Consider the following 26,437-nt stretch of genomic DNA (forward strand, 5'->3'; position numbering starts at 1 on the left):
AGCGTGTTTCACATTCATAAACAAGACTCTACTTGGCGTGGCTTATGAGACATCCTAGGACCATTCTAAACCGTGTACTCTGATTACTAAGTTCGTCATGACCCAAGGGTACACCCTAGATGTAACATGGCGTATAGGACCACGAGGCCCCATACAAGCCACATAGCATTTATAACATAAGAAATAGAACAAAGGAAATGAAAACAACATTTTCAAGTCCAAAGTTTATTAAAGCAAAGAGGAAATCTAAACACTTGTCTCAATATCCATCTAATACAATAGAATGAAATTGGGTCTAGTTCATACATCATGTCCAAAACTGAAAATAAGGAAGAAAGATGAAAATAATGAAAATCCGTCCTCGAAGCATGAGGACTCGCCAAACATCAACATTCTCTCAAATCAACATCTAGCCACGAAACTGAGAACCCTGACGTCGGACCCTACATTTGGGGAAACGTAGGCAAGAGTATGCATTATAACAAAATATGTACCAAGTATGATAGTCATACATAAAACATTTAAAACATACTAAAATAGGACATTTTCATGAGTAAGCAATGATCAAGCTAAAACATGCATCTTGAGAGTTAGAAAACATAAGTCGTAAAACATGATCAATGCAAGTGAATATCATCTTGAAACATACTTACGATGCTTCTTGAAGTAACTTTAGTTCATCATAACTTTACTTGTTTGTGGGAAGTAGCCTTAACCGACATATAAGACCATGTGAGCTAGCAACATGGAATCAATGTCTACCCCTCACCTAAAAGAGGTGTCCTACTTGCCACGGTAAGGACCATGAACTTCTAGCTATTGTGGATCCACTATCTAATGTCTATCTAGACAATCATATGTTGGCACATAGTTTATGGGACTTGGGTAATCGCCACTTGTCCACTCGGTTCTAAGCTTAACTTCCATGGACTAGTTCTTAGTCATATCCATCTTAGCTCTAAAAGGAACATGGGTAATCGCCTTTTGTACTTACTTCATATGACATGGGTAATCGCCTCTTGTCTTAACATTGGAGGTCATGGGTAATCGCATCTTGCCTCAATTAGAGAACATAGGTAATCGCCTCTTGTCTCATCATTTACATAACTCCTTAATCAGTAGTTCATTGGAGGTGAGAAAACCTTTATACCTTAAGAACCCTTATAATGTGACAAAACCTTTCACAATCATGCCATGTAAATGAGAAATCCTTTTAACAATACAACACTAGCAACACAATTGATACTTCAATCTCAAAGCATCCTTAAAAAACATTTACATAGATTTCATAAGAACATGCATAATTCCATAATTCACCTTTCAAGGTTCAAAACTCACTTTCAATCATCAATGCCTAGAAAACATAAGTTAGACATGGGTTCATAGAAATTCATCATAATTTCATGTAAATCTATCAATTCATACTTGATTTCATATAATCTTCTTTCATAATCCAAAACCCATATTATATGCTCATAACTTGGGAAAACATGGGGATTACATGGGTTAATAGGGGATCATTATAAAAACATGAAATTAAATCAATTCATGCATCATAGATCATAAATCATAAATCAATCAACTAGATCAATAATTAGGAGAACCCATAACATAGAAGAAAATCCTAACTCAATTGGAGAATTCTAACTTTAAAAATAGGAGAATTTGGGAACTCCGTGAATGGAAGGAATACATGGATGACAACTATCATACCTCAAAGCCAATTTCTTATCTTCAATGGAGGAATAGAAACTTGAATTGAAACCCTAGGTTAAATCCTCCTTCTTTAAGCTTTCTAGAGAGAGAAATATTTTGGAGAGGAGACTTGTTCTTTTTTTAGGAATTTGAGAGAATGATTTCAATTGGGGGAAATTTGGGGTTAAAATATTTATATAGGGGTCTTAGTAAAGGGTAAAACTACATAGTATTAGGATAAAATAATTAGAAAAATACCCAACTATCCCTAGGAAAATAATTGTCGCCATTAATGACGGGTCAGACCGACGGACCGTGGTTTGACCGACGGTCCATCCTGCACGTCCGTCATTCATTTCAAAAACTCAGATTTGAGTCCTTAAACCACGAACCGTGGACATAACTATGGTCCATTGGTCCAGGCCGTGATTCATGACCTACGGTCTATGGTTCACTCCACGTGTCGTTGTTGGCTTCCGTTGGTGGGCACCGGGAACTTCTGAAAACTGCTATTTTTCCCTTTCTCGAATCTAAGGTGTTACAAGTGAAGGACTAGTTCTTAGACTTAAGAAACAAAGAATAATAATTCTTGCTAGAATGGAAACCTTTGGACAACAAAGCAGAAGAAAGTTTGGCATACCATTACTGGGAAGTATGTCGTAATCCACTTAGAGATTTATTGAGATAGCATACTAAAGTAGAAGAGGCAGAATCAAGATGTGGAACTTTAAATCCAAGGAGGTACTTTCATAAAAACCTCTTCTACAAGATCCCCATGCAAAAATGCATTGTTAACATCTGACTGATAGACCACCCAACCATCCTTAACAACAACAGTCAAGAGACATTTAATGGTGGTCAGTTTAACAACAGGGGAAAAAGTTTTGGTAAAGTCAACCCATTCTTCTTGGGTATAACCCGTAATCACTAGTCTAGCTTTATATCCCTCAATGGTACCATCAACATTTTGCTTAATCTTATACACCCATTTAGATAAAGTATCCTTCTTACCAGGAGGCAGGGGATAATAGTCTAAGTGTTATTTGCCTCCAAGGCCTCAAACTCCTTAACCATAGCTTTCTGCCAAGCAGAACTGGAAATAGTCTGATGATAGAATTGGGGCTCATGCAAATCAGTGTCAGTAGGAATAGAGATGGCCTTGGATGTAGAAGCACTAGAACTATAATTGTGTTGCAAATGAGGAGGTGGAACTGAGATCCTAGAGGACCTTCTCAAAGTTACAGGAGCAAGAGTAGGGGATATAGCAAGAGTAGTAGTAGAAATGAAGAGCCAGGAGGAATAATAGGATCAGGAGATGGAGGAAGATTAACACGGGCAGTTAGTAATGGAGCAAAATAATCAGAAACATATGGTGGAAGAGGAGGAAACATAGAAGGAGAAGAAGAATAAGAAGAGTAAGGAAAGGTGGTCTCATGAAACACGACATCTCTGGAAAATAAATTTGTTTTCTTGTCCAAATCAAGGAGTTTATATGCCTTTTTGGTCATGCTATAACCATGAAAAGCACAACTGATGGATCTAGATTTAAACTTATCCCTATAAGGCTTAGGTACTGCAGTAAAAATAAGACAACCAAAAGGTTTGAGGTGTGAGTAGGATGGAAAAGTGTTATATAAGAGACCATAAGGGGTGTTATTTTGTAACAAAGGTGAAGGGAATCTGTTAATAAGATAAGAAGAAGTGTTATATAAGAGACCATAAGGGGTGTTATTTTGTAACAAAGGTGAAGGGAATCTGTTAATAAGATAAGAAGAAGTAAGGACACACTCACCCCAATAATTAATAGGAAGTTTGGATTGAAATTACAGAGATCGAGTAGTCTCTAATAAGTGTTTGTTTTTCCTTTCCACAACACCATTCTGTTGTGGGGTATGAGGAGTAGATGTTTGATGGAAATTGCCAAGAGAAGAAAAGAAAAAAGATGCTTCAGTGCTAGAACCCAAATCAAAAACATTGTTAGATCTTATCGTTTGAATTGTAGTATGAAATTGAGTCTAAACCATAAGGATGAAAGATTTGATAAGGGAAAAGACATTTGACTTAGTAAACAATAAGTGTGCCCAGGTAGCTCTGGAAAAAGCATCCACTATGGTAAGAAAATGTTTATAGTCATTGTAAGTTTGGGTGTGATAAGGTCCCCAAAGATCAATGTGAATGAGTTGAAAAGGGAATGATGTTTTGATGGAACTTTCAGGAAATGCTAGTCTTTGTGGTCTAACCATAGGACACACTTTACAAATGAAATCTTGTTTCTTAGGTAATTGAGCATTCATATCAGCAATGGATTTCATCTAATGATAAGGCATGTGGCCTAATCTCAAATGCCAAAGTAAAGCAAGATCACTCTGAACAGAAGAACAAACAAAAGAAGGCATGCATGTAGACATTTGAACAAAATCAGAAACACAGTAGTGTTATTGTCAATAGAAGTAGTAGAAGTAGCAGCAACTTTATTATCAACACAATTAGTAGCCGCAATGGAATTTACATAATGGGAAGTATTAAGAGACTTCGGATGAATAATGTAGAGCCCTTGAGACACTTTACCAAGCTCCAGTGGCCTCTTCAGAGAAGGGCCCTGTAGAACATAAGTAGAAGCAGTGAAGTAAGATCCACAATTGAATTGGACTAGTAAATTGTGTACAGAAATCATGCTATACTGAAAGGAAGACACATAAAGAGCATTTGTTAACACTAAGTCAGGGGACAGACTAAGTATTCCAGTACAAGTAACTTTTACCATATAACTATTAGGCAAAGTATTGAGATAAGGAATAGGAAGAGGAGTGATGTCAATGAGGAAAGAGGAAAGATTTAATCGGGGTCATGTGATTACTAGAACCTGAGAGTCTATGATCCAAGGATTATCAACTATCCTAGACATGTGACAAGCAAAAAAACAAAAAATTGTAAAATCAGAAGTGCTCACTAAACCTACATAGATGGCAGAGTCATTCTGGTCAAGGAACGTATTCTTCATCTGAGTAACATATTCATCATGTGAGTCAACTGATCTGGTGAAAATGGAACCACATTAGAAGAATTAGCTTGATTCGACTTCCCTAAAACCTCAGACTTCACATTAGAGTGTGAATCAACACCCTGACACAAGCAACAGCAGACCTCCTATATGAGTAGAAGTTGCAGGGGTGTTGTTGTGAGAATTATGCTGGTTAGGCTGAGAAGCATTCTGATGTTGTAGCTTCCTACAATTTCCAATAACATGACCAGGTTTCTTGCAATAGCGACAAAAAAATTATTCCTTTTGTTGTCAAAAATCACCTTTTGTGGATATTGAGGCCTAGGAGGATAAGGGGGCTTGTGTACCCCAACAGAAAAAGAAGCAACATTTGTGTTAAAAGAGAGAGTCACATTATGTGCTTCAAGATGACTCTCATCATTAATCAACATAGAATAGGTAGTATCCACATCAAAAAGTGGTTTAAGCATCAAAATGTTTATCCCAACTCTTGAATAAACCTCATTTAAACCCATCAACAACTGATGTAAACTTTGTTCCTCTTCCATCTTTTGAAAAGCTTCTTTGCAACCACATGTGCAATCAGTATATGTAAATGAATATGCAAGTTCATCCCATAATTTCTTGATTTTGGAAAAATAGGAAGCAATATTTGAAGACCCTTTGGTAATGGAAGCAATCTTTTTCCTAACCACAACTTATCTGCAAAATCGATATACACAACACTCTCCCTGATCTCAAGTTCAAGACTATTCAACAACAAAGCAAAGACCATATCATTGGCCCTTGTCCATGGCTCGAAAAGAGGAGTATTTGGAGTTGGTCTAAGTAGGGTTCCATTAATAAGCCCCAATTTGTTCTTACAAGAGAGTCCTATCAACATGCTCCTCCTCCAACTCCCATACCCGGTGCAGTCGTAGACGAAGAATCCAACATTTCGCAAGCAAGAAACAGAAACAAGTAGACTAGGCAAAATCGATCAACGAACAGGAACACAATACCAAAACACTTCAGCAACGGAAGAAAATATTATATAGCAGATCACAAAACCTTCGTCGTCATCTAGAAATAAATAGTATCCTGAAACCCTAACTTCTTATATGTGGGTTGGCGAGACTCCAAAAAAACTGAAGAAAAAAATTTGTAGCAAGGGTAGCATCGCTCGAAAGCTGAGCTGAAGAGCTGCACAATCACCCACTCTGATACCATGTTACACTTCAGATTCGAAAGAGAAATCGAGATATCTTTTCATTGAGTTGGTGGAATGGAGAGAGAAAAAGAATCTTTTATTTCATCTGTGTAGAGTCTTTTGTCCTTACAATATTTTAAGTTCTATATATATATATACAATGTACAAATTGTAATAAGCTGAAACTAAGTATACTAGAATTGATATTTTCTAATAACTTCTAAGTATCAATAGAATGTCTCAAATGTAAAAAGAATCAATTCATTTCATAATAAAACTTAAGATGGTAAAAGTCGACTGCCCCATTTGAACCATAACATACGTGATATATTGTTCATTGTATTGAAAAATAAAAAGTTAAATAATCAAAATGGAAAAGGGTTGTGTGGGAGAAAACAGAAGATGATTCTTTGAAATTTTATATAGTTTCATTTCGTGAAAAAATCATATCTGACTAAAAATATATATAAAATAAAACTAATGATATTACTAATTGCAAAAAATTATAGAACTTGGGGATTCCCCCTACCCCCCCCCCCCAACCCCAATGTAAGTGAGTGTGCGCTTCAAAAATGAACTCTTAGATTCACCTTTGGATTCGGAGGACATAATTAATGCAGAATACCACATGTAAAACTTATTTTTAAGACTTGGTCTTCTTTTCCCCATTTTATAAAGAATATGAATTGCAACAAGCTAGTAGATAGACTAATAAGGCTGAGAAGCAATAGATAGTAAAACGACAAGTAAGCGACTGAGCCACCCTAAACCTAGCAGTGTTCATGATTCCGGCTGACGGCCAGCCACCGGCGATGGATGGCCTGAGTTTAGCTTCATCATCACAATTCCTTCCCCTCCCGATCAAAACCAATTCTTTACAAACCCCTAGCACATCTAACCTGGAGTTATTGACAGCGGCCAAGAACAAATGTTCAGATATTATTAGGCAATAATGGTTTCAAAGACAAGGATATTAAAGATAAAGTGGATGTAGATCCCATCCCTATGAAGAAATCAGACATCCTTGGTGGTATCATACCGTTAAATGGACAGAAAATAAAGTGCACAAGATGAATATCATCAAGAATTTACAATATGTTGTAGGCAAATTCTCATACGGGGCACTTGATATTGTAGAATTACGGGAGTTGATACCAAAATATTGTGGCATTGCAGGCGATTGCAAGATTGGCCCACCTGCAGAGTAGACACATTCTAATGAGGTTTAACAGGATTAAAGATTACATTAATATGTTATCCAAAAAATCGTATTACATAACAGCCAAAGATGGTTATGCATATCAAATGCGCCCGTTCATCTATGGTGCAAACTTCAAGGCAAGTGAAGAAACCTCGCAAGCCACAACCTGGATCTCTTTCCAAGATGTCCTTCCTACTTTCTTTGTGAATGAGGTATTGTTCTCGTTAGCGGCAGTAGTAGGGGAACCATTGCAACTGAATCTTGCAACAATCAACAAGACTCGGCCAAGTTGTGCAAGGGTGAAGGTTCAACTGGATATGCTAGTGGACAAACCTCAATATGTTCAAATGCAGATAGAAAATAACAACAATCAGGAGATTAAAATCATTAAAGTTAAAATACAATATGACTCACTCCCATCATATTGCAAGAAATGTAGAATTCAGGGTCACAAAGAGGAGGAGTGCAGGATACTGCATCCAGAATTACAACAGGAGAAACAACACGAGAAGGAAGCAATCATACCACAACAGCTTTACAAAATGCAGTTTTATAAAGGAGCAGTGATCATTAAATGGAAGCCCACCACAAGGGTGTTTACAAAGAAGGCAGGACAAATAATGGGAGAAAAGGTTGTAGAAAGACATGAGAACATCAGTACCAACAATTCTTTTAATGTGTTTAACCAACATAAGCATGATAAAGCAACCATTATGTAAGAAGGATTAATATACAATAAGGAACAAGGAGGAAAAGGGATAGCAGGGTACAACACAACACTAGCTACCTCGGCACAAGGAAAAAGAAGATATCACAACAAGGTATCAAGAAGGGAAATAGTAAAACAGAATGTTCAGAGCAATGCATGTCATATAGTGCTGAGAGATAGTAAACCAGAACACTATGATGAACACATAATGGATGCCAGGAATGAAGTCATGGACAAAGGGGACACAATACAAATAACTTTGATTGACAGGACACATGGAGAGAATGAGGCTCTAGATACACAAAATGTTTTGGAACATGCCACTTACCACATCCCATTGCACATAGTAAACCCCAATGTTGGATAGTATCCATCTAAACATTCAGATCAGGTTCTATTGAAGGATACATAGAAGGTTCCCAATCAGCAACTGCTAGTTACTGTTGGCCCAAAATTGTAGCATACTCAGACCCTGCATGAATTAGTCTCCCATCAGGGACAAATAAAGGAGAAAAAAAAATAAGAGTTACACAAAAGTCAGTTTGATAGAAGGTAAAGGGGAAGTTAGTAACTTACTAATAGCAGAAAAGGTACATACAAATTATCTCCCCCTACAACATCAAAGAGTAAAGGAAAAAGTAGAGGTGGAGCTTTTACCCACAAGAACCAACCCTAGGTTGGGTATCAAGAATTGCGCTAAATGATTATGAAGACATTATTCTGGAATGTGAGGTCTGTTAGAACTCAAAAATCATTCCATAGAATTCAAATATTGCATAGACATCACAAGTTCTCTATTATAGCTTTGATGGAGCCATTTCAAAGTGTTAATACAATCTAAAAGTACAAAGGGAGGTTGGGCATAGAGTATGCTAATTATAATTGCAATGGTGGAAGTGTTAGCTGATTTAGAACAAATGTTATCATTGAGACTCCAATTTCTGGAAACAGATCAACTAATGATGGTTTCAATTGTGTATGAAAAGTGTGAAGCAATAGAGAGATTGAATCTGTGGAATGATATCTATCATATTAGTAGTCAAATCAATGATTCTCCCTTGTTTATTGGGGGTGACTTTAATGTCATTATAAATGAGGAAGAAAAGATTGGGGTCTTCCAGGGGATTTTGCATTTTGTGTAAATTCATGTGAATTGGTGGGTATCAACTTTAAAGGAAGTCCAATCACATGGTGGAATGGTAGGATTGATTGTGGGTGTATCTTCAAAAGATTTGATAGATATTTGATGAATCAGTCTTTTATTAGAAAGTTTGGTATGGTGGAATCTGAGCATTTAGCAAGAAAAGGTTCTAATCATGCTCATTTACTGCTCACTTGTGGTCAACAGACTAACATTGTAAGAATACCATTCAAGTTTCTTAAATTTTGGTCAGAAAGGGATGATTTTCGGTAGGTGGTGAATGACAGTTGGGTAGCTTCAGAAGAGAAGGATGTGTTTGTTAGGCTCAAGCATAAGTTGAAAAAGAAACTAAAGTAGTTTTTTCCAATTGGAGTAAAGCTACATTTAGGAATATTTTCAAGCAATTATCTATTAGAGAAGAAATAGTTAAGGTGAAGGAAGAACTATTTGTAGAAGATCCTTCAGCAGATAACATAATGATTCTTCAGCAGGCTCAGGCAGAATTGAAGAAATATATACACTATGAAGAGGAGTTTTGGAGACAAAAAATCAGGAATCCAATGGTATACAGAAGGGGGGAAGAATAATGTCCTTCCACAACTTAGTTAAAGGTAGGAGAAAGAGGTTGGCTCTTACCAGAATTCAAAATATGGAAGGATCATGGGTGGAGGGTTCAGAGTAAATTGCAGCATCTGCTCAAGAATTTTATCAGAATCAATTCACAGGGGATCAAAATGAAAGAGAAGTGTCATTAATGCAAAATATCCATAGAGTTGTTTTTGAGGAAAATAAAAGAATTCTCAATGCAATGACTACTAAGGAGTAAATCAAAAGGGTGGTGTTTGAGTTAAATGGAGATAGTGCACGTGGCCTTGATGGGTTTACTGGTCAATTCTATCAAAAATGTTGGCATATTGTTGGAGATGATGTGGTTGAGGTGGTAGGTGCCTTCTTTCAGGGTAGCACTCTTCCTAAGTCCCATCACACATACTAATTTGATGCTTTTTCCAAAAAAGGAAGTTATTCAATCTTTCTTAGACATGAGGCAAATTAGCTTGAGAAATTTTATCAACAAAGGTATTTCCAGGGTGGTGAATGATAGACTGGGCAGCTTTCTCCCTTTTCTAATTTAATAAAATCAATCAGGATTTGTAAAGGGGAGAAGCATCACTGAGAATGTTCTACTAGCTCAAGAAATTATTACAGATATCAGGAAAATGGGCAAGCCAGCTAATGTGGAGATCAAGTTGGACATGGCTAAGACTTATGATAGAGAGGACTGAAATTTTCTTATTAAAGTGATGGAGAAGATGGATTTTGATTCCGTTGTAGTAGATAAGATTTGGAGACTAGTTGCTAACAATTGGTATTATATTCTTATAAATGGTCAAGTTCATGGTTTCTTTCAGTCTTCAAGGGGAGTGAATCAAGGGGATCCTTTATCTCCTGCCTTGTTTATTTTAACTACTGAAGTGTTAACAAGAGCTCTTAATTCATTGTTCAACAATGAAGCTTATATGAGTTATGGATTACCTAAGTGGAGTGACAACATCAATCATCTAGCTTATGCTGATGATACTATTATTTTTACCTCTGTTGATGGGAAATCACTGAATATATTGATGCAAATTTTAAAAGATTATGAGGCACAATCAGGGCATATGATTAATAAGGAGAAGAGTTCCTTCTTTGTCTATCATAAGACTACCCAGAATTTGATTAAAGAGATTGAAGTGAAGACTGCTTTTGCTAAAGGTAAGTTCCCTCTGATATATTTGGGTTGTCCTATTGGAAGTGCTAAAAAGAGAAAGGTGCACTTTGCTGAATTAATGAAAAAAGTTCTCAATAAGATTCAAACTCGGAAGAGTAAGATGCTCTCTTTTGGGGGTAAAGCAGTTTTGATTAAAAATATTCTCAATAGTATCCCTAGTTATCTCATATCTGCTATGACTACTCCAAGTTATATGATTCATGATTTGCATAGAGTGTTTGCTAGATTTCTGTGGAATTTCAGGGCTGCAGGAAGAAACAGGCACTGGTTGGCTTGGAGTGACATCTATAACAAAGAAGAAGGTGGATTGGGTTTTAGATCCCTCTTTGATATATCTAAGGCTCTTTTTGCAAAATTGTGGTGGACTTTCAGAACAAAAAAATCCTTATGGACTAACTTTATGTGGAATAAGTACTGTAAAGGGAGAGGGCCCAGTTGGTGGAATGGAAAGGTGGTTCACTAACATGGAAATAGATGTTGGAGTCTAGAGAAATATTTGATCAACAAATATGGTGGGAACCCAAATGTGGTCACTCAAGTGTCTGGTATGACAATTGGACAAATTTGGGGGCCCTCCACTATTTTCTCCCTATTGATGCAACTAGGGATACTCATCTTGAGGAGGTTAGTCAATGTTTTACACATGGAGAGAGGAATTATGATATGTTGCATGTCAATTTTGAGGAGGAGATTAGCAATCATATCATTCAACAGTTGAGTTGGATGAAAGGGATCCTTTTCAAGGTGTCTTTTTTCATATGGAGACTTTAGAGAAACAGGATACCTATAGGGGAAGTTTTAATTTTGTACAAGATTTGTGAAGACGTAGTGTGTGTTTGCTGTGAGGAAGGAGTGCAGGAGTCTATTGAAATCTTTTTATTAGATGTACAATGTCCAACTCATTATGGAGATACTTTGTTAATACAGTAGGAGTTGAGGGTTCTTTCCTACACCTAAAAGACAGTATTTACAAATGGTGGAACACAGATGCATCAACAAAACTCATTCCTATCTTAAAAGCTACCTATGTTTATTTTGTGGCAAGTGTGGAAGAGAAGAAACATAATTAGATATGGAGGGAAGATGTCTTATTTAAATATGAGTAAGGAAATGGCCATAAATTTATTTTTCCTAGCCAAGTCCCTATATCCATGGAAGCACAACATACATGATAATTGGTCGGATTTGATAAGGTTTTTAACAAATTATACCCCTAGAATTAGTTGTAAAGTTGTGTATTGGAAGATGCCTAGAAGGGGAGAATATAAAAGTAATTCTGATGGAGCTTCGAAAGGTAATCTTGGTCCTAGCTCATGTGTTTCTGCATAAGAAATGACCAGGGGGATCTTATTTATGCTGAAGGAAAAAGGATTGGCATAGCTAATAACTTGGTGGCAGAGGTGGTGGCTTGGAGAATGGGTAAAGAATACTGCAGGGTGAATAATTTATTCCCTTTAACATTGGAGACCGATTCTCAAGTTGTTAAGAATATGGTTGATGGTTCATGGGATATACCTTCGGAAGTTTCTTTGGAGATTCGAATAATTCAAGAGCTCATGAAAGGGATGGAGGTTGTCATTGAACACACATTAAGGGAGGGCAACAGAATGGCGGATTTTTTTAGCTAATCTAGTTTTTTTCTTTTGCAGGTACCGAGATAATATCGTTTAACACCTTTCAAGATTTACCCAAAGAGGCGAAGACATTACTAAGCATGGATAAGAGTCAGACACCAAACCACAGAATCAAACACTTCCAGAATGGGAATTTTAGAATTGAGGGAGGATAAACAAAATCAAGTAGCTCAATTGGCAAATAAGATTGTATAATTCACAAGCCATCAAGAAGCAAATGAACCGGTAGTAGTTGATCGATTACATTGATAATACATGAAATTAATAGAGAAGGGGAGCAGTGTACCTGGTTTCGCTCAATATGCACTCTTTCTAAATCCTTAGGCAGTGGTATTAGTTCCTTGTTGAGCTCAATATGTCGAGGGTGAAGAAGGATGATGTATTGAGCTAAATTGGTACGACAAGTTTTGGTACAAGAAAAATTGGAATACACATTTTCTAAGTAGAGTAGACCTGGAAATAGTTGAGTTGGCAAAGTCTCCGGTGAGAACGATTTCGTGGCGTTGGTGAGATCTACAATGCTCGATGTGAAATACCCCCAAAACTCAAATTGTATCCAAATCTTACCTCTACACATCAATGGTTGTAATACGATGGTGAAAGAGTCGAGCTTTTCCTCTCCTGCAAGAGCTCCAACGAAGAAGACGATGGCTGAAGTTTCGATTTCATCTACATCTTTCCCTTTTGTCGAATTTTAGTTTCCTTTTTTTCCAGATTTAGCGATTTGGTAGGAGTGTTTGTTTGGACTGGCTCTATTTTGGGCCTGGTCATATTTGTACAGTTCTTTTTTAATAAATGAGATTGTCCCAATTAAATTTTTAAAAAAATATTTTTTCACACTTTCACTAAGGAAACGATATAAGAGTCTAACCGGTTCCCTTAAGGGACTGGGCAAGGCGAAATTTTGTTGGGATTGAACTTTCATTTTGTTGTTTTCATTTTGGTCTCAACCTTTTTGTACAGATTTTGAGTTAATAAAGGAGCATTGAGCAGAGCTCCACCAAAAATTAATTTTTTTAAAAAAAGTTATTTTCCTTATTTTTAAGAGATTTGATTTTCTTTAATGAAAGTATCTTCCAAAAAAATTGATCAATCAATATGACATGAAAACATTGGAATATCGACACCCTAACTATATGTAGTTTAATGTTTCAACGTATACATATGAATACAACTAGTTTTGGTTTTCATTAGCTGTAATTTTATTTTATCGTATTCTAATCTTATATATACATATATATAGAGAGAGAGAGAGAAAAAAAAAAGACATAAAATCACCACTGAAGTTGTTTCGAATTTTTAAAAAGACACATTAACTTTGAGAGCATCATATTACCCCATAAAAGTATTGAATATTTTTGTAAAAGGACCATTTTGACCCATTTTCTCATTATATTTGTGAACACGCACATGAAGGTCTGTTTTTAATGCCAAAAACCAATTAAAAACTACCACATTTAAGTTATTTTCTTTATTAATTATTTACTCCATTCAAACTCATCAACTTCCCCAACAAAAGAGTCATAGGTACTCTATGATGAGCTGATGAAATCAACTCAATAAGGTAGGAATTCGCTTTAATTTCCAATCGAAAAAGCTAATTTAAAGTTGTCCAAGGTTTCATTTCTACTTAATTTCATTTGGTTTTGAGAACCCAAAAATCAAACCAAACTCTCAAATCAGTTGTTTTTTCTAGAGGATCAACATCGACCTGAAACTTGCCAGCTTCTGGACGTTGATCAGCGGCGTCATCGTCGAGGTCGCAAGATGTTTCTGAGACTTGTCCATTGAAGCTTGGGTTTTATCAAGCCATGGTTTCACAACAAGCTCAATCGCTAGCCACTCAAAAAACATGGCTCCGAATACCACTATTATCGATTTCAACAAATTATTCTTTGTCATTGAAACCACAAACAACTTTTTCGATATACATGCCGATGAGGGTTTTAGTTTGCAGCTGAAACGATTTGCTATTGTTACTATTCAAACCTGTTAATCTTCAATTCATTGTTTACTCCGCTAGTCTTCCAAGAAATTTGACCAAAAACATCAAAATTGTAGGAGATGATCTTCAACAATGCCTATGATTGAAGAAAATGATGAGAGAAACTAAGAAATGAAAAATGGAGAACAAGAGTTTTCTTTTTTGAAACGATTTGGGTCGGATCGGATTTGAAAAAATTAATTTAAATTAAATTAATAAAATGAGTGAGCACCACGTGTCTATTCACAGTAGAGAAAATGGGTCAAAATGACCCTTTTACAAAGATATTCAATACTTTGTGGGGTAATAGGACGTCCTCTAAGTTAAGGTGTCTTTATAAAAAATCGGAATAACTTTAGTGGCAACTTTATTTCTTATATATATATATATAGGAAATGCATAATACATAAATATATCATTTAACTTTGTTTTAATTAGCATCTATGTCCTCCAATTTTTAGTGTGTATAAGTAAACACTTAAATTTGTATAAAATTGAACAAATAGGCACATTCGTCCTACATGACAATTTTGTATCATATGAGGCATCCTGGTTGTATTATGTCATATAAGACGTGTGTATCTACTTGTTCAAATTTATACAAGTTTAAGTGTTTAGTTATGCATACCTAAAATTGTACGGCATAAATGTCAAATAAAGTCCAATTAAAATGTATATTCATGTATTATGCCTATAATAAATGATAAAGTTAGTGAATATTTTGATTTTACTAGTAATATTGAAAGATAATAAATGATATTCATTAGTTTCTAATAATCATACATCGAAGAAACTATATATCTTTTAAAGCCGTCAATATGGGCTAGGCCCGTTGGACCTGTGATTGATAGGGCTGGGCTACGATTATTGGAACCCATTTAAGAAAAGGGCTTTTTATCTCGGCCTGAATAAGCCTGCCGATTTGTGGGGTTTGAGAAATATTGATAGGGCTGGCCTGTGGGCCAAATAAAAATTAATTAAATAATAAAAATAAAATAGATTATTAAAAAGAGGAATTTTACATATAGCCACTCAAAAATAGCCTAATTACTCTTCATAGCTATAGTTTGATAATTACAATTCCTAGCTACATGTTACAGGGAGGAGAGAGGCGAGCGAGTTTGGGAGAGAGAGGAGAGAGGAGAGAGAGAGGGCAAAGAGTGGGAGAGAGGTGAATTGTATATGTATATCAGTTAGATAATTGTATATTATACATATGTATTTGTATATATGGCAAGCGAGATTGGGAAAGGGAGGAGAGAGACGAGCGAGATTGGAAGAGAGAAGAGAGAGGCGAGCGAGATAGGGAGAGAGAGGAGAGAGGCGAGCGAGAGAGGGTAGAGAGTGGGAGAGAGGTGAATTGTGTATGTATATCGGTTAGATAATTGTATATTATACATATGCATTTGTATATATGCAAGCGAGATTGGGAGAGGGAGGAGAGAGGCAAGCGAGAGAGGACAAAGAGTGGGAGAGAGGTGAATTGTATATGTATATCGGTTAGAGAATTGTATATTATACATATGTATTTGTATATTCTGGTGAATTATACATATACAAACGTGGCTAATTATACAAACTTGAAGTCAGCCCACATAATTAATGTATAATGTTAGTCGTCAGTGGTAATTATAGCAAACTATAGCTACGATGAGTAATTAAGTAGTATAAGTTTGCTTAACCGCATAATTTTCCCTATTAAAAATAACAAGAGTCTAAACTCAAAATATGTTTGAAGTTTGAAATATTACAATTTAAATACAAATTATGTTTATAAAATATGTACTACATAAAAAAAAATTCCCTAAAATTTCTAGGGAATCACTACATAAGCCATAGCCAGGGGCGGCTCTTACTTAGAAAAATTTAGGCACATGCCTTAGGCCCCCAATTTTGGGAGGCCTCAAATGTTTACCAAGAACAAATTATGTGTTTTTATTTTTATAAAAATAATAATTATTTATAATAAATTATTTTATAATCCTTAACTCCACTCAAATAGAAGAAATCAAGAAAACGTTGTTTTGTCTTATTACATTTCTGACATTCACATTATTTATTTATTTTAAAACTCCCTTTTCACTCTTTTTCTTCAAATCTTTGATAAGTTAAAGTAATACTCTATCAGAAATCTGAATCATTAGTCGAACAGTGTTGAACAAAGTGAATCGCAATTTTTTTTTACTTATATTTTCAATCAAAGTTAGGTTTATCAAGTTATCAACGTCTTGAATCAGATTCTATGGTTCTAACTCTTATTTTGCTTAAAGTTTGTCAACTTATTCCATAGAGAATTATGTTAACAATTCATATAATGATTGCTTTAGTAAAAGGATATTTTTCAGCATTGAATTGAAAAAATCTTCTAAAATTAATTAATTTTTTAAAAAAAAAGTACTCAAATAAATCACTATTAAAAAGTTGAAGTAATAATGTGCATCTAAACAATTAGAAAAATAATTTTTAAATAAATATGTATGAAGTTTTTTAGGCCTCAAAGAAAATTTCGCTTTATGCCCCCAGTTACGTTGAGCCGCCCTTGGCCATAGCCTATGGAATATTGTCATAGTTTTTGTGTTTTATTATGATCATTGGAAAACAATTAGGTTAATATTTCTATTTAGTTATTTATGCTTTTACTTGAAATCAAACTTAATAAATACTTTATTATAAAGATAATTTTATTTATGTATTTGATTAACAAGAAGTAATACTAACACCATGTAATATTGTCTTGTCGATATTTATGATTATATTTTTAAATCATAATTTAATTTAAAATTATAAAAATATATATTTTTAAGAAAAAAGGGCTGGTCCGGCAAAGCCCGTAGCCCACGTACTTGTGGGTTGGGCTGACCATTTTCTGGCCTACACAAAAAATGGACTAGCCCAGTCTGACCCATCAAATTTCAAAGCCTGTATGAATTAACCCGAATGGGGTGGGTCAGCCTTAAATTTGTATAAAACGGCCCATGTCCTCCAAATTTGTATAATATGCATAAGTTGAATGTTGTTTGGAAGGACCAAATTTTGAAGTAAAAGAAAAAGAGTTAACCAAGTTCTTCATTGAAGTAATTATAGTATGATCAATTAATTTTTAAAGTAGATTTTACACAAATCTCATAATGTTAAGAGCTAGTTACATTTTATTCCTATTCATTTTTAAATTACAAAAATTTCTTAAATTTGGTGAAATTCGGATACATCCCAAAACGTCCCGATACACTATGTCCCAATTTCGGATACATACCCCAATGTCCTGATACATCACTTTTTGGTTTCAGATACATCACTCAAAGTCCCAATACATCGCATATTTTCCGATGCATCACATAAAGTGATGTATCCAACTGATACATCGCGTAAAGTAACGTCCCGATACACTGCGCACGTTCCGATACATCATAAAGTGATGTACCCCATCGATACATCGCGTAAAGTGATGTACCTGTTTGATACATCACGTAAAGTGATGTATCCTACTAATACATCGCGTAAAGTAGGGATTTTTGTAATTTTTTCAAATGGTAGGAAATTTTAGAGAATATAGTAAAATAATTTGTTTATTTAGGTAATTTTTCCTTTTTTAAATGATCACTCAATTGATAATTATTATCTCAAAAAATTATTTTCGCTACTTTTCTTATATGAACACAACTAATAATTATCATTTTAAACTTTTTTTAATTTTAATTTTTTTTCAACAAAGAAAATGACTTTTTTCAGATAATAGTGGAGTATTACTCCCTTTGTGAAGTATATAATATATATACCAATATGTCAAAAGTAGTGCACAATCTAAAACCAATTCTATTTTGAAATGTCAATAAGCTGACCGCATATATCTCTTCCCTTCATGCAAGAGACAACTTCTCCAGTAGCAATTTTATTTTTATTTTTTTTAACATCTCCATCAATTTTCTTGCATCACCAACTAGGTATATTTCAACTCAAACTTCATTTTGGGCCTTATTTTATTTTCAATTATTGTCTGTATAATAAATTAGTATTCTTTTTTTATTAATTATACACAAAGATTCCAATTAGCTTGGAATAAGAAAAAAAGTTTACATCCAAGTCAATTTTTTTAATCTAAAAAAAATAAAAGAGGTCACATGGACCGTTTTATTAAGAGGAAAAACATAACAATATGGACATAAATGGAAGACTAGGAGATCTCCAAAGTAAATTTTTCAAAATGAATCCTTGAATTGACTTTTCACCATAGAAGAGGTAAAAGAGGCAGTTTTCTCAATGCATCCAGATAAGGCGCCAAGTCCAAACGGGCTTAATCCAAGTTTTTATCAGAGTTTATGGACAGTAATTGATAATGATGTGACGAATGCGATACTAAATTGTGTCAATTAACAATGGAGTCATTCCAAGAAATAATTTTACTAAAATTATTTTGATTCAAAAATAGAAGCAACCCGAGCTAGTCTCTTATCTAAGACCAATTTCTCTATGTAATGTCATTGATAGTGTAGTTTGCAAGATGTTGGCAAATCGCATGAAATCTTGCTTGAAGGATTGTATATAGTTGAATCCTAGAGTGCATTTATTCCTGGAAGATTTATTCTTGATAATGCCATGATTTCTTTTGAGGTTAATCACTATTTAAAACGTAAAAACACAGGGGAAGACGAGATTTGTTGCTTTGAAAACGGACATGAGCAAAGCTTATGATAGAGTAGAGTAGAATTTTTTGAGAAATGTGATGATAAAGATGGGATTTTTTTGGGATTGGATTACAAAGATCATGAAAATGGTTTGTACTTTATATTACCAAATATCTCATGCTGGCAAGAATTTTGGTGATATCATTCCATCACGGGGCCTCAGACAGGGGATCCTTTGTCACCATATCTCTTCATCAGGAATCAAGTGGATGTCATGGAAAAGAATGGGCAAGCATAAGGAGGAAGATGGCATGGGTTTTCGAAGAATCCAACATGTTAATACAACAATTTTAGCGAAAACAGACTGGTCGATCGTGACTCACCCTGAATCTCCTGTTAGCCATGCATTTAAGGCTAAATATACCGCTAGTCTGAATTTTTTACAGTAGGAGAAGGATCAAATCCTAATTTTATTTGGCGGTCCCTATGTGTTTCCAAGTATCTTCTTAAAAGGGCTCTATAAAGCGTATTGGTAATGGCTTCAATATTAGGATCTTTAATGATCCATGGCTACCGGTGGGACAATCATTGGTTATTCACAATATCCCCGATGAAGACTTGTGGGAGTTGCGTGTGGCAGATATTATTGATTGAGATACAAGAACTTGGAATACTCATAAGTTGGAGACACTCTTCTCCATTAATGAGATAGATTGCATTACGCGAATTCCGTTGGGATTTACATTACGGGATGAACAATGGCTATGTAAACTTGATAGAAAAGGATGATACACCGTCAAAAGTGGATATTCGGAGCTGCACAATGCTACTTCACCTACCCCAAATAGACAATTTTGGCGGAAAATCTGGAAATTGAAGATGCCTCCTAAAGTGTTAAATTTTGTTTGGAGAGCTTTGAATGGTTTTCTTCCAACTGGTAATACCTTAATAAATAAGAAGGTTCTTCAATCCGATGTATGTCCAACATTCCTCCAAGGGACATAAATAATATTTCACTGTTTGGTCGAGTGTAATGCGGCAAATGGCTTAAATCATCATTGGGATGGTGACAATCTGGGTCGTCGCTCTTGTATTAGCTTAAGTCGTTAATTGATATCGTGACTCTTGATCAATTACATGAAACAATCATGAGCCTATGGGAAATTTGAAATGCTAGAAATAACCTTGTATGGAAGGGAAAATCTTTACGATCTGAAATTGTTATCCAAAAGGCTGCCGATTTTGGCAAGATTGGACTAAAGTAAGAGCCCGTTTGGATGGGCTTTTAAGTTTTAAGTCAGTTTTTGACTTATTAGAGTGTTTGACAATTATCAAAGTGACTTATTTTAAGTCAAAAGTTAAAAGTAGGGTGAGGGATACTTTTCTTTTTAAAACTTAAAAGTCATTTTATGTTGATCAAGTATATTACCTTTTTGCCCTTAATTCTTTTATACAATTTCCAAATTGCCCATATTGAATTAACCCTAACATCTCTTTCCCCAAAAAGAAATTTCACGTAGTGCGGCTGCTTAGCGTGAAACCTTCTTCCTTTTCTCCCGATTTGAAGGGTGAAGATCTAAAGCATGAAGTAAGTTATCTTTCGATTAGATTTCTTCCTTTTCTCTCGATTGATAGCACAATATCAGATGTAGGAAAAACAAAATCAACGTGAAACTTTAAGTTTTTTCTTGATTATCTTTCAATTTTCTCTTTTTTTTATTATGTATTTTTTTTTGTGCGTCTTCTGTAGCTGATTTCGTTTTGTGTATGTTATGTTTTGTGTTTTTTTTTGGATTATGTATATATAATTTGATTGTGTGTAGTATATATTTGTCATCTATATAAAATTATGAAAGTAGTTATTTTCCATTTTCTTATTAATTCTCATCTTCAAATCAGTTACACCATGTCGGAAACACAAACTAATGTTAATGCTAAGTGGGATGATGATGCTCATCTCAAATTTGTAGAGTTATGTGAATTAGAGATTAGGAAAGGAAATAGACCAAACAGTCATTTATCTAGAGATGGATGGAAAAATACGATTAAAGCATTCAATGAGAAAACGGGAAGACCCTATACAAAAAACAAATGAAAAATCATTGGGATGACATGAAAGCCAAGTGGACTCTTTTTAAGCAATTGATGAGAGGGGATACAAGTATAGGATGGGATGCCACCAAAAATACAATTATGGCCGATGATGATTGGTAGAAGCGAAAAATTAAGGTACATTTCTCACATTGTTTTATATGTCTTTTTATTTCTTTTATTGTTACATTTTTACTTACTTAAATTTGTTGTTTTATCTTTTGTTACAGGAGGATGTTCAATATAGAAAATTTAGGAATAAGGATCTTTCACTCATATGGTTTCGCTATGATGCATTATTTTCTGATATTGTTGCTACGGGGGAAAGAGCACGTGCCTCAAATCAACCCCAATTTTTTGAAACTGAGGTAAATTTTGACGAAGAAAGACCAAATGGTATTGATAATGATGATATGGAGCACTTTATTAATACTAATAATGAAGGGGGTGATGAAAGTGATGATCCACAAGATATGAATTCTACTATATTTCCTAAACCATCACTAAAAGGACCAATTTCAACTGATGGTATTGGAACTAGTAGTCAAGTGAAAAAAAGTAAGACAAAATCTACAGTTGCATCAATGAAAGAAGATATGCACTCTTTAGTAGAGTTAATGTCTAACAAAAGTACAGCTACATCTCATGTGGTAGATGATCACACCATTGATAAGTGTATGGATTTTTTGGCAAACATTCCCGATATTTTTTAAAGGGGTGAAATGTACAACTATTTTGTGAACATGTTTCTTAAAAAAGACATTCGACAAGTGTTTCTTAAGATGCCTACGGATGAAGCTCGAAAGTCTTGGATGGAGTATAACTATCAGTTATGCCTTAAGAAAGTGTGAAGAATGCGTTGTTATGGAAAAAGTAATTTTATTATTTTATGTTTGACATTATGCTTGTATGCATGAACTTTATTTATTATCATTAACTTTGTTTAGACATTATGATTGTATGGTTAAACTTTTTTAAGTTAAGTCCTAATTTATATAAATGTGTTTGTTATGTTGAATTTATGTAAATGTATTTGTTGTGTTGAATTTATATATAGGTATTCGTTTTGTTGAATTTATACATATGTGTTTGTTGTGTTGAATTTATATATAGGTGTTTGTTATGTTGAATTGTTGAATTTACATATAGGTGTTTGTTATGTTGAATTTATATATATGTGTTTTTTGTGTAAATTTACATATAGGTGTTTATTGTGTAGGATTTATATAAAAATGTATGTTGTGATTGAATTTATATAAATGTCTTTACTAATATAAAGTAGTAGAATTGAAATATTTATTGTGGATTCAAAAATGTTGTAAGTAAGTAAAATATATGTGTCATTACATGTGAAATAATGAAACTTTTATACTCTTGATTTTTTTTTAATTGGAGATATTTTTATTTCTAGTTAAATGGAGGATTTGGACTTTACCATATCACTCTATTTAAGTGATTTGTTAGATGAAGAAGATGAAGAACTAGAACAAAGTAGGAGAGCAAAACGAGAAAGAATGGATGGCTCTATGCCGGATAGCAGGTAAATACATTTTAATGTATTATGAAAAATACTTATTCAAAGAACCTTGTCGTACATCAAGGCGTTTCAGGTATATATTTATTCAAGAGATATTACAAGGAAATGAAACTCATTGTTATGAAAATTTTCGATTAAAGAAGGTGGTGTTTGTTGATCTATCCAAAGATTTAAATAAAAAATATGGACTCAAGCGCACGCGTGGAATGTCTATACATGAAATGTTAGGCATGTTCTTAATGGCTTGTGCACATGGAGCAGAAAACCGAATGATACAAGATATCTTTCAACATTCTGGGGAGACGGTTCATAGACACTTTCATAGTGTTTTAAAAGCAGTTTCTAAGCTTGCAAGAGACATTATTAAACCACATTTAAATTATAATGATGGTGTTGGAGATCACAAGCCATGTAATGAACGATATTTGCCTTTTTTTAAGGTAAGTAACAACTTTTAGTTTGCTATAGTTTTTTAGTATTACTTGTTATATTTCTTTAGCTTACATGCCTATATTTTTAGGATTGTGTTGGAGCACTCGATGGCACACATGTTAAAGCTAGATTGCCACAAGATCAACAAATACCTTATATTGTACGTAAAGGTTATTCGACTCAAAATATCCTTGCCGTTGTGGATTTTAATATGTGTTTTACATTTGCATGGGCTGGCTGGGAAGGAGCGGCTCATGAGTGAACTTAACTTTCCACATCCTTTAGGAAACAAATATTATTTAGTGGATGCAGGATATGCACATATGAAGGGATATATGGCTCCATACAAAGGAGACAATGTGAGATATCATCTTCCTGACTTTCGTCGTGGTACAACAAGACAATTGCGTGAGCCAAGAGGATACATTGAAAAATTTAATTATATGCATTCTTCATGTAGAAATATAGTAGAGCGCACATTTGGTGTTTGGAAAGCAAGGTGGTCTATTTTGCGAGATATGCCTTATTATAACATTGACACTCAAAGGGACATCGTACTTGCTACTATGGTCATTCACAATTATATGAAACAAAAATGCAATGTGGATGATGCATTTCAAACGGTGGGGGATGAGAGATATATTCCATCGGTTGACTTCAAATTTGGCACAAGTTCAAGCACTAACAATATAGAAGAAAATATGGAAGAACAAAGTGATACTTATTGGATGGGGCTTCGTGACATGATTGCTAATGAAATTGGTAACGTTTGATGTTTGTATTATTTGAGTATTTTCACTTTTATATTAGTGAAGTGTTCTCTATCATTTTGATATTTGTATTTGAATCAAACAACTTATTTTTGAAATATGAATTTATATTCCTCTTATAAATAATTTGTGGTGATAAAGAAGTATGTGAATGATAGACAATTATTATTACTTATGAATGAAATTAAAATAAATCTTAAATCTTTCAAGTGATCGATTCAAAATATATATTTTTAAAATCTAAAATAAGTTACACATATAAAATTAACTTAAATAATAAATTTATATTCCTCTTATAAATAATTTGTGATGATAAAGAAATATGTGAATGATAGACAATTATTATTACTTATGAATGTAACTAAAATAAATCTTAAATCTTTTCTTTGATCTATTCAAATTATATATTTTTAAAATCTACAATAAGTTGCACATATAAAATTAACTTAAATAATAAATTTATGTTCCTCTTATAAATATTTGTGATGATAAAGAAATATGTGAATGATAGGAAAATATTATTACTTATGGATGTAAAATAAAAAATTAATTTTGTTTTAATTTTTTTTAAGTATAAAAACCTTAAATTAATCAACTTTTTATCATGTTAACAACTTTAAGGGTATTTCAGACATTTTGATAAAAAAAATGTTTACCAGCACTTATTTGCCAAACACATCAACAACTTTTTTTTCAACTGCAGCACTTTTATCCAAACACATAACTATTTATTTTAAAAATAAGTTCCAGCACTTTAAAAAGTTACTTTTTAAAAGTTACTCTTTTTAAGCCAATCCAAACGGGGCCCAAGACAAATAACCTCCAAATCCATTGCAAGAGAACCTGATTTTGTAACAAAATGGTTTCCTCCTGGTGAGAGCATCTTTAAATGTAACATTGATGCTTCGTGGGATTTTACTTCCGGAATAATTGGAATTGGCATGCTAGTTCAGGATTCTCATGGAAGTTTCATCAGAGGCCGCTCTAGTTGGTTAGGAAGACAACAAACCCACTTATGACCGAGGCTTTGGGTGTTCGAGAAGCACTAAGCTGGCTAAAGGAACACTTTTCAGCAACCCCGATAATTATAGAGATGGACAATCTCTTTGGTAAACAAGCGCTAAAAAAGGCTTGCAAAAACTACTCATACTTTGATGTTATTATTCATGATTGTAAAGCATGCATGTGTGACTTTACTTCTATTTCTTTGTCTTTCGTTAAAAGATCAACAAACCAGTGTGCCCACCAGTTAGCTTGGGCTTCGGGTTCTATGGTTGATGATATGGAGTGGATAATAAATCCTACATATTTGATTAATGATGCACTCAACTGATCAATAATTAATCAAAATGCTTGATTAATAAGGAAACATTTAATAGGACTCCTTACCCACATTTTCAATATTTGAGTTTGTTATATATTTGATTATGTATTTTTTTAATTTGATTAATTTAAAGAATACAATTATTCAATAACAAAATAGAGAAAATCAGGGGAGAGAATATTTTTAAAAAGGAACATATCACTTAAATTTCTCATCAGTTACAATTTCAAAGAGAAAACAATAGTGGTTCCACTTTCATTGTTTCTTAAATTTCCAATATCAAATTTTCTTCCCATTGTTTCTCAAATTTCATTTGAATTTTTTCCTGTTTGGAAAGTAAATATTGAAATAATCGAATAGTATTTCGTTGACAAATAACTTTGGAACAAAAAATTCAACTTAAACTTCGAGATAATCGGTGAAATACGAAATCGATCAGGTATTCGTTAACTGCTGAATCATTAATTTATTTGGAAGTTTTGACATAATTTTTTTTAATTATTCTGGGTAATTATAGTTTCTTAGATGACGAGGCAGAGTTTTACTAATGCACAAGTGAATATGGATTCGAATTTGGGTTTGGTGAACAAAAAAATCGAAAAAGGAACATAGCAAACGAATAAGAAGAGATAGAGAGTCAAAGAAAAAGGTTGCAAAAATTGTATTCATATTAATTTTTGTTTGTCAATTGTTTTTCTTTTACTCAACATTTGTATTTTTATTAAGAACGTTGTATTTCTTTTTTTTAATTTGTAGTCATTCCTATAGGTATGCCAAATAGATTTATATTTCTTAAGCATATGTGTATTCTATTTCTTTAACAGTCAATTTGTATTTTTTTAGAATATTGTATGCTTCCTCAACATATTGTATTATTTTCACTATGTATGCTATTTTTTTCATATAGCAAACATAAAAATCATATTTGTATGTTATAACTATAGTTTTCATAATTGTGCTCTATAACAAATTTTATGTTTGCTATGGAGCTTTTGATTTGTATAATTCGCTACAAACATCCAATTTTATACAAATTGTTCAGTTTTGTATAAATTCATTTGTACATTGTAATTTGTATAATAAGATTTGTATTTATATAATTATAAGTGTATAGGACGAAAATATATGTATTTGTATTTGTATATACATTTTTCTCTCGTTTTATACAAACACAAACACAAACACATTTTATTTATTTTATACCGAAATGTATAAAATGGCTAATTGTATACCGAAAATGACTAATTGTATACCGAATCAGATGGCATAAAAAAGGAATGTTTGCTGCGAATTACAATTAAAATAAACTATGACTAGAACATTTAATTTGAATTAA

At 33.7% G+C, this 26,437-nt stretch overlaps 1 protein-coding gene and 1 pseudogene across 2 annotated transcripts in view; one reads left to right on the top strand and one right to left on the bottom strand.

The window, feature by feature from the left end:
- LOC125837375 (probable protein phosphatase 2C 10) overlaps positions 1 to 26,437 on the bottom strand; it is a 1,808,044-nt gene that overhangs the window by 13,458 nt on the left and 1,768,149 nt on the right. The gene's annotated exons all lie outside the window — the stretch shown is intronic.
- LOC125837376 (L10-interacting MYB domain-containing protein-like) lies at positions 20,854 to 21,751 on the top strand (annotated as a pseudogene).

The sequence above is a fragment of the Solanum verrucosum genome, unplaced genomic scaffold, assembly GCF_900185275.1.
Source record: "Solanum verrucosum unplaced genomic scaffold, falcon-dt-bn FXZP01000147.1, whole genome shotgun sequence".
NCBI classification, from domain to species: domain Eukaryota; kingdom Viridiplantae; phylum Streptophyta; class Magnoliopsida; order Solanales; family Solanaceae; genus Solanum; species Solanum verrucosum.